Below are 9,651 nucleotides of genomic sequence, written 5' to 3' on the forward strand. Positions count from 1 at the left end.
ATGCGGTTGCTAAGGTACACGGGGTGGTTGCTAAGGTGTTGCTATGTGGTTGCTAAGGTGTTGCTATGCGGTTGCTAGGGTACCTTGGGTGGTTGCTAAGGTGTTGCTATGTGGTTGCTAAGGTACCCAGGGTGGTTGCTAAGGTGTTGCTATGCGGTTGCTAAGGTACCTGAGGTGGTTGCTAAGGTGTTGCTATGCGGTTATTAGGTTACCCAGGGTGGTTACTAGCATGTTGCTGGCATGATTTTAGCATGGCTAGCAAGTCGCTAACATGATTTTAGCAAGACTAGCAAGTCGCTAGCATGATTTTAACATGATTAGCAAGTCGCTAGCATGATTTTAGCATGACTAGCAAGTCGCTAGCATGATTTTAGCCTGACTAGCAAAGTCGCTAGCATGATTTTAACATGATTAGCAAGTCGCTAGCATGATTTTAGCATGACTAGCAAGTCGCTTGCATTATTTTAGCATGACTAGCAAAGTCGCTAGCATGATTTTAGCATGACTAGCAAGTAGCTAGCATGATTTTAGCATGACTAGCAAGTCGCTACCATGATTTTAGCATTACTAGCAAGTCACCAGCATGATTTTAGCATGATTAGCATATTGTTAGCATGATTTACATGGAGAGATAGACATTTTAATAGATAGATTTATAGATAAACAGATTAATAGATAGATAGACAGATAGATTTATAGATATATAGATTTATAGATGGACAGATTAATAGATAAAAGATAAAATAATAGATTGATTAATTATAATCAAACAACAAAACACTAAAGAGAAAATCATTAAATGTACTTAACTTGCCTTTGTATTAGTCCTATTGTTTGTAACTACTTTGATCGTATGTTGAATGAAATACAATATTATAAATAACTATACTGTGATACTAGCCTGGGTTTCCCCATCCTTCCTTGCGCAGCGCGATTTTATTCACGCTTCTAGTCTAGTCTGGAAACCATAGACCTAATTTTCACCTAAGATAGGGAACCAATCACAGAACGGGGAGGGAGCAGCAAAACGATGACGCCTTCTATGCGACTCACCGAAGCAGTTTGTTACTATGGATCCAGCATTGCAGCAGCCGCGAAGTTATCTTTCGTGTCTACACCGGACGCGAGCCGCGTGAACCTATTATGCTGTCTACACTGGATGCGGCGAGACACAGTAAATCCCGACAGTAATCTGCTGCCGCGTTCTATTTATGACGTGCTCACACAAAGTTTAAATGATTTGCAACGGTCGCCATGTCGTGTCCAGTGTAGACAGACTTTAGCTGTTGCGGCGCGGCAACTGTCGCGTCCGGTGTAGACACGGTATAGTGTTCTAAGTAGTTTAGAACACAAGTTTATTTTGAAAAAAAGAGCAACTTTAGGCGTTCGCTCTACATACGTCATCCGGTATAATTGAAACGACTGGCTATGTAGGGCTGGGAATCGATTCCAAAAAGAATCGATTCCTCGATTCCGAGGCATTGAGAATCGAGAGTCGATTCCAACGTTTGGAATCGATCCTCTAAAGGGGAATCGAGTTCAATAAAACTTAACTCTTAAACGGAAGGCTGCATTCCATGAAGGCTGCATATTACGGCTGCAAGTCATCAAACGTCGATTGACGAAAATAAACTTAATACAACGGCTCATTACTAAACTCGTCCGAGTTTAAGGATGCAGCCTTCCGTTTGAGAAGCACCCATTAATTTAACTCTTGCTCGCTAATAGTTATTATAGTCTGATTCATTTACACGAAAAGATTCGTTCGCGTAGATCATTTAAATGAACCAGAAACGATTCAGATGTTATTCTACGGGAGAACTGTCTCATGTTGTACACAATTTTGAGCGCTGCACGACAGAATAGATCATGATGTGTCTTGATCTTATTTACATCTTAAATAAATGCTATTTTTAATCTTTCTATCAGCCAATGATAACTCTGAAAGAAAACGCAAAGAGCATGTATCAGTGGCCGAGAGCGCATCTGATTGACAGCTACGCCACGAGCTCTTATATCAGTGTGGTTAAAGTTCTGTTGATTTGTTTCAGTGTATAGTTTGCTAATTTTGTCATTTTATACACGTCATGTCTTGTTTTATTCATGCAACAAATGCCTGTCCACTGCTGAGCTGTGGGTTATGACTAATTTCCTGGGCAATGCATACAAAATTACAATCTGAAATCAGTCAGAGCTACAGAAAATATAGCTATAATTTTTTTGTTTGTTTGTTTTTTTACAATTGAAGCTGAATATTATAAGAAGGTAACTTTATACGACCTTTACATCCTGCATTCATTGCAAAATTAGCTTCCTCCAATCTAAACAACAAGAATCGAAAAAGAATCGAAAACAACAGTGAGGAATCGATTCTTGGAATCGATTTCAATCGATTCCAGAATCAGGAATCGGAATCGGAATCGATTCCAAAATTTTCGGAATCGAACAGCCCTATGGCTATGAGCTACACACAGGCGCATTTGATAGACATTCGTATCGCCCAATAAACGGCTCTGGGCATTCGTAAACCACGCCTCAAATACGAGAAAATGAACATGTGGTTCCCAGACCACGAATCATGACGAAGTCATAACGTGGTCTGGCGTTAGCCAGGCTACTGTGGTATATTACTATTGTGAAATAATATGGTCATATTGTGCACCGATGCTAGTTTTAAGATCAAACTCACAAAATGTGACAGAACTTCAAAACACTGTTATGTGAACTCATCTGACAGAGGGAGGACCTGAAAGCATGATCATTGGACTCCATGGAGAAGAATACTATAAGTAAACCAGGATTTTGGATCAGCTGTGCAGATTTGGTATGGAGCCGGTTAGTACATTTTCGCAAACCCATGTCTGTCATTAAGTAGATAATGTCTTATCAAACAAATTAATTTTAATCTAATTGATTGCTTGTGTGTGTGTGTGTGTGTGTGTGTGTGTGTGTGTGTGTGTGTGTGTGTGTGTGTGTGTGTGTGTGTGTGTGTGTTGGTGCGGCCGGATTATGGGGACAAAACGCATGAATACATACCGACTCTATGAGGACACACCGTAACTATGAGGACAGTGCTGATGTCTACCCCTTTTTTACCGTGTATCAGTCTGTGCTCAGAGTGTATAATCTCCTACTATTGGAAGATTCGCTGCTACTGCAGCCTCATACACATTTCAGCCTGTCAGTCCGCGCGTTTCATTGGTCTCTCTTTCATTGGCGGAATCCTTGTCAGCGATTGGCTGCATTTGATGTCCATCAAAGTCAGCGCGCTTCTGCTCTTCTATTGGCTGTGAAAGCGACGTGCGATGGAGAGGTGATTAATTAAGCGAAATTAGCTGAAATCCAACTTGATAACGACGGAAGACGGACATTTGCTCATGTAGAAGGTATGTTTAATTGTTTATTTACTATATCTTTATGGTGCGATGTGTGTAAAACTAACTTTAAAATTTATGTGTATGACGGCTGATCAGGTTAATAGCAGATCTGTTGCTACACAATTAGCAGATAAAATGGCGTCTGCCTACTAATTTTATTTGTAAAAAATATCAAGATAATTTCTATAATTTTTTTTTTCCAAACGCAATTCGAGTGGTTCATAGACGTAATGAAGTATTCGTGAACCATATTATTGTCATAAATGCTTGAGTGAATGAACTTACAGTTTTTTGTAATTCATAAATAATTCGAAGGTAAGATTTAGACTCCTTTTTGTTATCATCATATATATCTTGTTAAAGAGTTGAGAGGATGAATTAGCAGTTTAATACAGTATTGAGTATATAAACACAACTGCCTTAAACTAACAGTATTGGTGATTAACAAAATAAATGTTTATGTTTCTGTGTTTCTAATGCTAAAATAGAATTGTTGTAGTTTTCTGTAATACAGAAATATTACATATATGTAACAGAAATTTACCTAAAGCAAAATGACTAGTTGTTTTATCAATTGCTATTTATGTCTAATACAATGTATTAAGAGATACAAACTAAAGTCAGACAATAATGTACTGATCTAATATAACTAAAAATGATAAATACCATATGCTTATGCTTTTTGGGGGGATTTATTTTTCAGTCAACATGGTAAGAAAAAGGAGAATAAAACCTGAGCAAGATACAAAAGAAACCATATTGTCAGGCAAAGACAAAGCCTTCATTGAGGGACGGGAAATTAACACATTTAAAGGTAAGTTGTGCATTACAAATAGCACTTTAAAATTCACACATCTCATCCTGGGGTAAGCCACATATTGTGCATGCAGGTCTAAGAGTCAAACTTTTAAAAAAAATCAAAATAATTTAATAATTTAATGGGTAGTTTGCAGATAGTAAGTGTGTGTCATAGTGGTGAAAACTATTTTTTTCCCCAGATGCTGCACCTCATATTACTGTAAAATACAAGTAAATTAATTGTCTAACAAATAGGTGGACTTGTTTTTTGTCTTTTAGGGAGAGGTTTGTTTGCACTGGGACATATTGAACCATCCACCTTTGTTGTTGAATACCGTGGGATTCTCTCTCACAGTAAACATGTTGAAGACATTCAGAGCAACTACTTGTTTGAATTCACATGGTATGGAACATGTTACTGGTAAGCTAGCTTTTTTAACATTTGTTAATTATCTTTTACATTTTTTTATGTTGCATGTTATTCTAAAACAAAAATGAGTCTATTAAAATGTATTTAATATTTTCTTATTAATGTTATTATTATTATTATTAATAATGAAATATTAATTAATATAATATAATAATCAATGATAAGGTGTTTACAACAGGCATTAAGATGATTTTTTTTCTTCAATCCAATCAAAAGTGGATAATGCTAAATACAGGTGTAAACAGAATCTTAAATTGATCTTGTCAATTGCAGACCACTTCTAGAGATAGTCAAAAATGCTTTTGATTTTATTTGCATTATAATTATGTTTACTAATAATATAATAATTAATTACAAGGTGGTCAGGGGGTCAACAGGGTCATTCTTAAGGGGGTATTTTTGACCTTTAGTGCATTGTAACGGTGGTTGCCCAAAAAAGTAATTAATTTATAAAACAAAAAACAAAAACAAAACAAAAAACAAAAAGTTCGTCAGATGCAGGAAGTGAACCCGGGTCGCCCGTGTGATGACACTGTGTCCGGACCGCTAGACCACTAATCTTTATTAATGACGTCAGCACTCAAACTTTACTTGACATACCAACAAAACCTCACAAGAAAGAAAAAAAACAAGTAGTTATTGATGTTCGGGCGCCAGACAAGTAAATTTGTCACACATTCATTATAGTTATCGCGGATAGCACGCTACACATTACCATCCGCTACATACAAAAAAATAAATAAAATAATACTAACTTTATCACTAAAACAATACAACTGACAAAGTAAATACTATTTTCTTGGCTTTTAATGAGGCAGGCAGGGTAACATTCGCATCATATGAACAAAAAACAATTTCACTACAAAGGTAGAGAAATAATGAAACAAATCAAAACAGAATAACAAAAAAAATAAATGAATAATAAGTTTCTAAATATGAGTGAGCAATGAGTGCAATGTATAATATGTGTGACGATGATTAAGAGCGAACACTGACCAAGCTGGCAGCCCGGATGGCAAGACGTGAAGGGCTTGGGAACATGTGTGGCGTCGGCTTGTTTCAGCTCCTTTTCCTGGCTCCAAAACTCCGCTTTTTGAAGTATGACGAAAACCTCCTGTGAAATCCCAAATGGCCAACGAGACATCCACTAGTAAAATGTCCTTTGCCAACAGGCTAAACCGGTAGCACACCTCTTCCAACTTTCCCAGAAATCCACAATCCACCAAATCCACCCGCAAGGGCTGCCTCCCGAAGGAACGTGACCCAACGTGCTCTCGGTTCGACTTCCTTTCCCCCAAGTTCCAGTACAACTTCCTTTTTAGTCTCAAAACCGTGCACTATATATACACACACTTTCTCCTAATTGGTCTTCGCTTTAATTCGTCATGTGTTTTGTAGGCGGAGTGAAGGGAAAAAAATAAAAAACAAACAAAAAGGCAATGCGGAGAACACTGGCGACGCCACAGCATCATCCAGCTTTTTGAATTTACTTAACAAAACAAATTGTTAGGGAGGAAGGTTAAATGTCTCATCTATTTGACAATAGGTTAGATATGCCTAAGTTAGCTTAACATCCCAAAATATATAATATTTAGTTAGTACCTTGTTTCATTAAGGAATGTGTTAAGTATGCACTATTTTTCTCACAGCCTAGATGCTTCAAAAGAGGATGGATCACTTGGACGATTGGTGAATGAGGATCACAGAAATCCAAACTGCAAAGTGAAGACAGTAAATCTTGGAGGAAGGTCACACCTATGCCTATTTAGTATAAGGGATATCTTTCCAGATGTGGAGATTACCTACAACTAGGGTGATTTCTCTTGGCCATGGCGTTCAAGGGTGAGTATGTCCTCTCTTAAAGACTTTTTTAATTATTGAAAGTCAACTTTGTTGTATTGTGTTTTGCATTTTGTTTGTATAACTACTTTTTGATTATGCAAATTACTCTAAAGAATTAATTTGAAAATTGTGTGCATGTTTGTTCTATATCTGCTGTGTACACAACATAGCTGTGTAAGTGGCATTAGATATTTACGCTTGGTCTATTATTGTTTATACTTAGTAGTATATAGTGTACTTAGTAGTTGTGATGGCCTCTGACAAACATTCTTTGCCTCAATGTTGTGCCTCTCTTTCTCACATTTACAGGAATTATGTGAAGAGACATCTGTGGCAGTGACTGAATGCAGTGTGAATTCTTCCACATCGGGGAAAAAGGAAGTAAGTGAACTTAATTTCCTTCTCGACTCTAGTTGGGTTTCCATCCAAAGCTGTGAATTTAACTTGTGCGGAAAATTGGAATATCGCATAAAAAGCAGACGAAACAAAGTAAGTGCTCTCATTGTTTTTGGAAGTGTATACCTGCTGTTTGGGAACGCAGTCGTGTAAACAGTTCTGGGAGGCAGTTATACAAAAATACTTTGACAACAGGCTTTGCTTGGGCATTTCAGAATGACCATAACAACATTTCAGATGCTGTGCAACGGGATCAGTGTGCTGGTCAGTCAGGTTTTGCCATCCCATAGCGCAGTCACGTGAATGGAGTAATTTATTTGGGAATAGTTCCCTTCTGTCATTCTTCACATCAAGCACATGAATCAAATAACACCACAAGCGAGTGTGAAATCTTTTTGGTGAATTAAAGGATAACTATTGCCAAAATGCAACCTGGGCTGTTTTTTTTTTACTGTAAAAGAGACAAACTTATATACTAAAAGCATAATTACGACAAACGAGCCGTTTTTGAGATTGACCATGATTTAGTTTTGTGGTGAGTGGCCGGTGAATGGGAGAACTAGGGGCATAACTTGAGCGCACCAAAATCGATATTTTTACAACACTAAGAAGGCTCGACACACCATGAAACTTTGCTGGAAGTATGGCCTGGGTCTCTACACATGAACTCCAGCATTGAGAACATTGTTTGTGTTCACAGAGTTTACTAAAAAGAAAGGTTTTGAACAACTCACTTTCACTGTTTGAGTCTCCATCTTGCAGCCGTCTTGCCAGTCAAGAAGTGTCGATCTCCGAATTCGAGATTCTTATATATTAATGTTTCTTATATGAGGCTCTTTTTAAAACTAGAAGGTTAATATTGTTTTTCACTTGCGACAAAACAAACGAATTAGCTGTGCATTAATATGGAAATATGCTTTAGGAGCTATCCATCTTTACTCTCCTCACTATTATATCTCATTCGGAAATGGACACTTCTTGACTGGCAAGACGGCCGCGAGAGGAAACTCAAACAATGAAAGTGAGTTGTTCAAAACCTTTCTTTTTAGTGAACTCTGTACACAAACAATGTTCTCAATGCTGGAGTTCATGTGTAGCGACCCAGGCGATACTTTGAACAAAGTTTGATGGTGTGTCGAGCCTTCTTAGTGTTGTAAAAATATCGATTTTGATGTGCTCAAAGATATGCCCCTAGTTCTCCCATTCACCGGCCACTGACGACAAAACGAAATCACGGTCAATCTCAAAAACGGCTCGTTTGTCGTAATTATGCTTTTAGATATAGGTTTGTCTCCTTTACAGTAAAAAAAACAGCCCAGGTTGCATTTTGGCAATAGTTATCCTTTAAGGGATTTTTATTCTAAATTTGCCATTTCCATCACTCGTTTCTGATGCGATACTTCAAAATGCGCATTAAAACTGTGATGGAAACATAGCTACTGATAGTGTTAGATGTAGGAGGGTTGAGTGTCATATTAGGCTGTTTAACCTGCACTATTGTCTTAAAGACATTTTTAAGACCACCCATTCTTTGAGTAAAATATACTCCTCTGTTAATTTTCATCACGTGTGTGTCGGGGGATGGGCGTGACGCCAACATGAAATATAAGGACGGTTTTGCCTTGTGAGGACCATCCTATGTTACACATAAAGGGGTTGGTCTGCTTATGTGTCTGCTTTTTAGGCTCAGTTTACACCTGGCATTAAGATGCGTTTTATCCAATCAGAAGTGCATGAAAATGATTTGCATTTGTCCACTGTAGATCATTTACAGAGGTAGTCTAAGATGCATTTGATCGAATAGCTTTCATAGTGTAGACACTCATGTGTTTGAATGTGTTCAAACAGCCACAAAAGAGCAGCAACTCTTGGCTTACTGACCAAACACGTGATCCTTATGGGACGTGTTGTTAGAGAGCGCACCAGAAAAAGCAATTTATGCTTCATTGTTTCATACCAAAACACAGATAAGGACTTGAATTGTAGTTGCTCTCCACATCGTTGTCATTTGCTTTCTTTTCCCTAACCTGCCTGCAAACTGGCGAGCAAAATTGGTTTGTTAATTTATTAGTTCTTGTGCATCACACTGATCATGAACGTTGTTTGTCAAGAAGTGGCCATCACAGCTATTCTTGCCTCAATGTTGTGCCTGTCTTTCTCACATTTACAGGATTCATGTAAGGAGACATCGGTGGCAGTGACCGAATGCAGTGTTAATACTTCCACATCAGGGAAAGAGAAAGTATGTGAACTTAACAGTAGCATGTCCCAAAATTGAAGGAGCCGGCACATATAAACACCATATTGGATTAGATGACGTCTCATGTAAACAATCCACCAAATCTTTCAATCAGAATGATTTAAATCTAAATGACAAAAAAATGTACATGTAAATGTGGCTATTGTTAGAACGACTCACTCTTTGAGTAAAATATACTCCTCTTTTTGTTAATTTTCATCACGTGTGTGTCGGGGGATGGGCGTGACGCCAACATGAAATATAAGGACGGTTTTGCCTTGTGAGGACCATCATATTATACACATTTGATGAAATGGGGTTGTATTGGTCATATGTCAGCCTTTTAAGCTCAGTTCACACCTGGATCATTCTGTCTTAACTCAACCAGATGTCCCCAGCTCAAATGTTTGATTTTACTAATATTTATTCTGAAGAAAGATAGACCTGTATGTTGATGAAACCAAAGCATTTTAAGTGTCATTGATGGATGTTTACATTATTTTGTAGAGGAGGTCAAAATTTAAATTGACCACTGAAAATGTTTACATTTTAACAAAAAAAACAAATAT

General features: G+C 37.6%; 1 long non-coding RNA gene across 1 annotated transcript; it reads left to right on the plus strand.

Annotated features, from left to right (window-relative positions):
* The first annotated feature begins 6,291 nt into the window (after positions 1–6,291).
* On the plus strand, positions 6,292–9,086 carry LOC141338434 (uncharacterized). The gene is made up of 3 exons (XR_012355852.1): positions 6,292–6,447; positions 6,757–6,828; positions 9,014–9,086. It is a non-coding gene; the product is annotated as an uncharacterized lncRNA (long non-coding RNA).
* Positions 9,087–9,651: the final 565 nt, after the last annotated feature.

Source organism: Garra rufa, chromosome 7 (assembly GCF_049309525.1).
Source record: "Garra rufa chromosome 7, GarRuf1.0, whole genome shotgun sequence".
In the NCBI taxonomy this organism is placed as follows: Eukaryota; Metazoa; Chordata; class Actinopteri; order Cypriniformes; family Cyprinidae; genus Garra; species Garra rufa.